At 36.5% G+C, this 6191-nt stretch overlaps 1 protein-coding gene across 1 annotated transcript in view; it reads left to right on the top strand.

The window, feature by feature from the left end:
- The first annotated feature begins 1311 nt into the window (after nucleotides 1–1311).
- Nucleotides 1312–6191, top strand: part of LOC119583052 (rho GTPase-activating protein 190-like) — a 175780-nt gene continuing 170900 nt past the window's right edge. The window contains 1 exon segment of the mRNA XM_037931564.1: nucleotides 1312–1476. The gene's annotated coding sequence lies outside the window, so the exon portion shown is untranslated.

Here is a 6191-nt window from a genome sequence, read left to right as displayed (position 1 = left end):
ATAAATATATAGATAAATACAATTTTTATATATATACATATGCATATTGTGTTTATCTATTTATCTATTTATCTAAATGTATATATGAACATTCATAAACATATACATGCATGCACGTATGGAGAGACATACGTATGTATATGTACATACATCTGTGTGTATATATATACACATATATGTAAACATTTATATATATATATATATATATATATATATATATATATATATATATATATATATATATATATATATATATATATATATACATATATATATATATACACACACACACATATATACGTGTGTGTGTATATGATTTATGGTATATATAAATATATATAGACACATAAGTATATGTCTAAATATGTAAATACGTATGCACACACACACACACACACACACACACACACACACACACAACAAACAAACACACACACACACACAAACACACACACACACCACACACACACACACACACACACACACACATATATATATATATATATATATATATATATATATATATATATATATATATATATATATATGAAAAATGAATCAGAACACGGAGGTAAGACACACACATATGTTCTCAGTACGAAATTATTTTCTAGGATATAAATTATTTCATAGTAGTGAGAGCTGTTGGTTATGACGTCACGTCCTCCCGCTCTCTCTCTTTCTCTCTCTCTCTATCTGCCTCTCTTCCTCTCTTTTATGTCTTTTCGTTCACAATAGCATTTGATCATAGCACGATGATCAAAGGCAAATGCTATCCATAAACTTTAGAAAAAGTGGAGATGGCGACAACATTTCTTCAATGTAATTCAAATAGGCAACAAAACGAGCCATAAGATATTTTACCTCACTATTGATTATTACAAATTCCATACAGTTATGTTACAAACGGGTTATTTATCAAACACTGGTTTTCAGAGTTTCTAAGAAAAAATGTAATAACATGTACTCCTGCAAATATGATATATTAAATGATTTTATAACAGAAAGTTTTTGTAATAACTTGTATTTAGGCTCTTAGTGTCATCGGCAAACTGACCAATAGGAGGCCTCGGAACAACTCGCTTGGCCCCGCCCTGCCCAGCGACTGTTACCAGATCAATCTCGGAAGTCTCGCTCTTAAACGACAAAGTAAAAAAATCACTATATACATTAGATAATAAAAGCGAATTTAGTTTTTTTTATTACACCTATTCTTATAGTGCTCTGCGGCGTTCGTCTGCACTTTATGGTGATGAGCTCTGTGCTACTAAGATTTCTCTGTTTGAAATTCTGGCAACAGTGTAGCTATTATGGCGGAGTGTCGCTCTCAGTGCCAGTGAGACAGGTCGTGTTTCTCGTTCCTCTACCTTTGTGTGTCTTGATTATCCAACTTGGCAGTGCCAGTGTTTTATTTAACTCATCGCCGTGACCTATCGCATCTCCTACGTGCTGTGACGTCGCCTGTGACAGCCAAAGGTGAGTGTTAAACGCAGGTGAAGTCCCTTTGCTCCTCAATCACCTTCCATTCGCCCAATCGATCAGACTGGGAAGCCGCGTCGCCTGTGTCTTCTTGGTCTAATGCCCCCCATGCCTCCCGTGCTCACTCGCTAGGCGACTCCATCTCTCATTTACGTGGCAAACCAGCAGGTAACCAGGCCGCAAAGGGCGTCCGGGAGCTGGCAGACGTGTGGGAAGGGGAGAGCGGCGGCCGTGACCATTGCAGACCACTGGCAACACCACGACCCTCGCTTGCAACACCTCGACCCTCGCTTGCAACACCACCTCTTCCGCAGGAGCTCTCGGGCCTTCCCGGCCAGGTCCACGGGGTCCGGCGGCAGGTACACCGCCCGTGTCACGAGCTCGAAGATCAAGGATCAAAAGCCGCCCAAGGGGGAGCTGGCGAGAGCAACCTGCAGGAACATCGTGTCCTTCGCCCCGGGCGCCGGATTTCCCTGGCAGGATAACGCCCTTGGAGGATGGACAAGCGGAGGACCTCCCCCTAGGACAAGGACGTGGTGGGGGCTCCGGCTGTGGCACCCTAGGAGGGGGGAGGGGGGTGAAAAGTGCCTGCTCAGCTACCTCTTGACGGGCTCAGCTGGACACATCATGCTCTTCTGTGTTACAGGCAGACAGGCAGACATGCAGGCAGGCAGGCAGGCAGACAGGCAGACAGACAGACAGACAGACAGACAGGCAGACAGACAGACAGACAGGCAGGCAGGCAGGCAGGAAGGCAGGCAGGAAGGCAGGCAAACAGGCATGCAGGCAGGCAGGCAGGCAGGCAGGCAGGCAAACAAGCAGGCAGATAGACAGATAAACAGGCTAGCAGGCCAGCCAGGCAACCAATCAAGCAAACAAATAGGAATGCAAACAACCAGATAGGCAGACATTCATACAAGCTTACAGGCAAGCAGGCAGGCAAAGATAGAGACAAGCATAGACAGACAGACAGGCTAGCAGCAGTCAAACAGGTATGGGCAAACTGGTAAGTTTGTAGACAGAAAGACAGGTAATTCAGAAGGTATCAAGCAGACTGTAAACAGACAAGTAGGTCTCATGCTCACTGACATATAAACAGATACACAGAAAGGCAGTCAGTCAGAATGATTTATACAAGTTTTGAGGATTATGATAAGATAATTCGGAAATTTGTGATTAGCACTTCTTGCATTTAATCTCATTTTTTATTTCCAGTTTCTCCTGTCATTTTTGCACATGAATGGTTCAAATATATTACTTTGATATTGGCATAATGCAGATGTTATTAAAAAACATACATTTAGCTTAGATATATTCCTATTTTGAGCTCCTGTTCTTCAATGAGAAAATCATTGTTTAACTAATATTTTATCACTATCGTCACTTGTTAGCTGATGTTCGTTTCTGTGGAAAGACAGTCTTTCAAAAATGTAGATTAACGGCATTTATTAATTCAGGTCGCACTTCTCCATTATCTTATCTCAGATGGTGATTGAAAAGGAATTATTACTAATCATTTACATACCTGGTTACTGTTTGACTGATAAGAAATGTTCAAGATTTTCCAGCTTTGCATGGTGTTCTCCCATTAGGGAAATGCAATGGGCAGTTGCAATATAGTATTTCATGCAGCAGAGAGATAATGGAAAATTGATGCATGTTTGCAATGATTCAATATCTTTCTACTAACCAAGATGTACAGGTACACTTTTTATGAATTTCACAGTGGTTGTTTGTGTATGTTATGGTTGTGAAAGAATATTGTACTGTTTCAGTAAGTTAGAGATATTACAATTTGTTCCATATCAGGAATAAAGGACTATAAAGGAATTGAATTAATTTAGGTTCACTTATTTGAAATTTACTTCGCATTTTAAAGAAAATCTTCTAAATATGTATATATGTTTTGAATATTTGTGTTGCAAATCTAGAAAAAGTATGAATGAGAATGAATATCTTCATGGTACATGAGATGTATTTGACCATTTTCAGTTATATCTTTGTCAGAAATGTATCTTTTTGCACTGTGAAAATATTAATTCTCATTCATACCTTTTCTGCATACAGTTGGTCTGCATAAAGGTAAAGAAAAAAAATTGGGGAGAGGCCATGAATAAAAAACACTGAGTAACATTGATTGGAATAAAAAACAAAAACTTATCAGTCCATGGGTCTATGGAGCCTCTGCATGTATATTCTGGCAAGGTTGCTTCATATGATGCTAATGATGGCAGTAGCATATGATCACTGAAGATTTAAAAAGAGAGGTATGAACAATGAGTAACATTGGTAGGAATAAAAAACAATCACTTTTCATTCCATGGATCTATGCATACAACAAATGGAAACAAACCTCTGCCTGTATATTCTGGCAAGGTTGCTATTCTGAATAATTACCAGCTAATGACCGGCAGAGAGGTGTCAACAAATTTATAAAATTGTATATTATAGAATATAAAGTGTATATATAGGAGGAATGAATTGCAAGGCAGTGATATGCATATTTCAACAAATTATGTTATATACATGACATGTGTACTCTATTTTTATTTTTGTATTGTGGAAGAGCTAGGAGACATGGCAGCATTCCATGTTAATCTCTGAGGAAGCTTTGGAAAATCAGTTTTTTTAAGGAAGTAAAGATGGGCCCATTCATAATTTTTATAGAAAAAATAGGAATTCCTGCTCTTCAACCATAGCAGGTACATGTATTATTATTAATAATAATAATAATAATAATAATTATTATTATTATTATTATTATTATTATTATTATTATTATTATTATTATTATTATTATTATTATTATTATTATTATTATTATTATTATTATTATAACAACAGTATTAACAAGAATAATTGTTATAAGAAAGTAAAAATTATGGAAATTAGGAGAATTATTATTATTAGAAATTAGGTTAGGTAAGCTAGTAATAGAGTTCTTGGTGTGGAGCTATCTCTTGCGTAAACAAGAAAAGTGCAGTGGACAGTGCATATCTATAAGTTGTATATGCTTGCATCAATAGGTTAAGGAATTGGATCAATACCCCTATGAGCAGTGTAGATTAAATATTCAGAAAAAGTATGAGAATGGACAGTTCCATAATGCAGGATATGTTATCAATGTTTCAGTATGCTGATAAAGGTGTAATATCAAAATCTTAATTACATATCCTGGCGTGTGTTATTATTAGGCCTTTTCTAAATTATGGCCCTTTACTTGATGCTGGTTTATTTATTCAGTTTATTGTCTCAAAAAAACATTGCAAGTTTGAGTAGCAACCTGATTACACAGAAGATCAGCTTTGTGGCATCTAGCAGGCATACTTTAGTGTGTACTCAGTGAAAAAAAAGTTCACCCAGCAAAGCTTATGTGATAAACTGCTCATCTTTAACCTCATTAGCTTAGTGGTATAAGTGAATGATTAAAGTTTCAAAGAGGAAAAGAAAGTGTATAAATGCAGTTGTCTTATTTAGAATACTTAGTTAAATTTTTTTCTTTATCAAATATGTAAATACTATGCCTGTGCATATGTTTGTCCATATATGTACATGTATAGACACAAGTGTATATACACATTGGTTTACACATGCATGTGCACATGCATGTACTCATGCATGCATGCACGCACATTCATGTTCATCCATACATACCTACCTTCATACACATAAATTTATATCCATTCTTTTATTCTGAACATTGCTCACTTACACCAGTTATGTTGTCTTACTAGCAATTCTGTTTGTCTGCGATATCTTTTCACCTGCATATCTACTTACATTTTCATTGCATTCTTGTTTAACCACTTCATCCTGTTATCACAGGAGTAACAGTTGCTCAGTGCTGTTGCAAGTTTTTTCAAGGTTAAGATATTACATCATTCTCTGATTCCATTTTAGACTATAGTTACAAGGAGATAGTGAGTCTCCTGCTGGAGATCACAGGGCAGCATTGCTTCCTATTGGAGGGTATCAGAAAGTATATACTTGTAAGAGAAGAAACACAGATCAAGGAGTGAGGCCCACCATACATCATGCATTCATCACTCGCTCTCCCACTCACTATCACTATCACATTCATGTGTTCACTTTCATTTTCACTGTCACTTCCATTCTCACTTTCACTTTCTTTCCCACGCTTTATATACTGTGAATATATTCTTACACAAATAGAGACATTAACACACCTTTGTCTGTGCATTATGTTACAAATATACCTGCATGGTGTTTTGTGTATGCTAATGGAATTATGAGTTCTTTTATGTCAAATGTGACTTTTTGTAGTGATTTTTTTATGTAAAGTATATTTTGATGTTATGAGAGCTCAGAATGATAAACATATCATTGCATAATTTTCTTGTTATTCAGGCTTAGCTAAAAGTAAGTGTTTGAATACTTTATATTAGAAAATGTATAATGGACATTCTTAATGGTGAGTGAACAGTTTCAGAAGATATATTAGTATATAGCTTTAAAAACTAGTTTTGTGTTTAGTTTGTGTATTTTGTAATGCTAAGATTCCCATTGATAGGAGAGTTGAAGCCATGGTACTAAGAGAGAGAAATTAAGAGAGATGGAAGAGAGAAAAAGGGAAAGAGTATTAGAGCGATCAAAGAGAGAAAGAACGCAAGAAAGATGGAAGAGAGAGAGAGTACAAGAAAGATGGAAAAGAGAGAGAGAGAGAGAAAGAGGAAGAGAGAGGAAAGGGAAAG

Source organism: Penaeus monodon, chromosome 16 (assembly GCF_015228065.2).
Source record: "Penaeus monodon isolate SGIC_2016 chromosome 16, NSTDA_Pmon_1, whole genome shotgun sequence".
Taxonomy (NCBI): domain Eukaryota; kingdom Metazoa; phylum Arthropoda; class Malacostraca; order Decapoda; family Penaeidae; genus Penaeus; species Penaeus monodon.
Note: the sequence above shows the minus strand (reverse complement) of the source record. Positions and strands in the feature narration are given on the sequence as shown.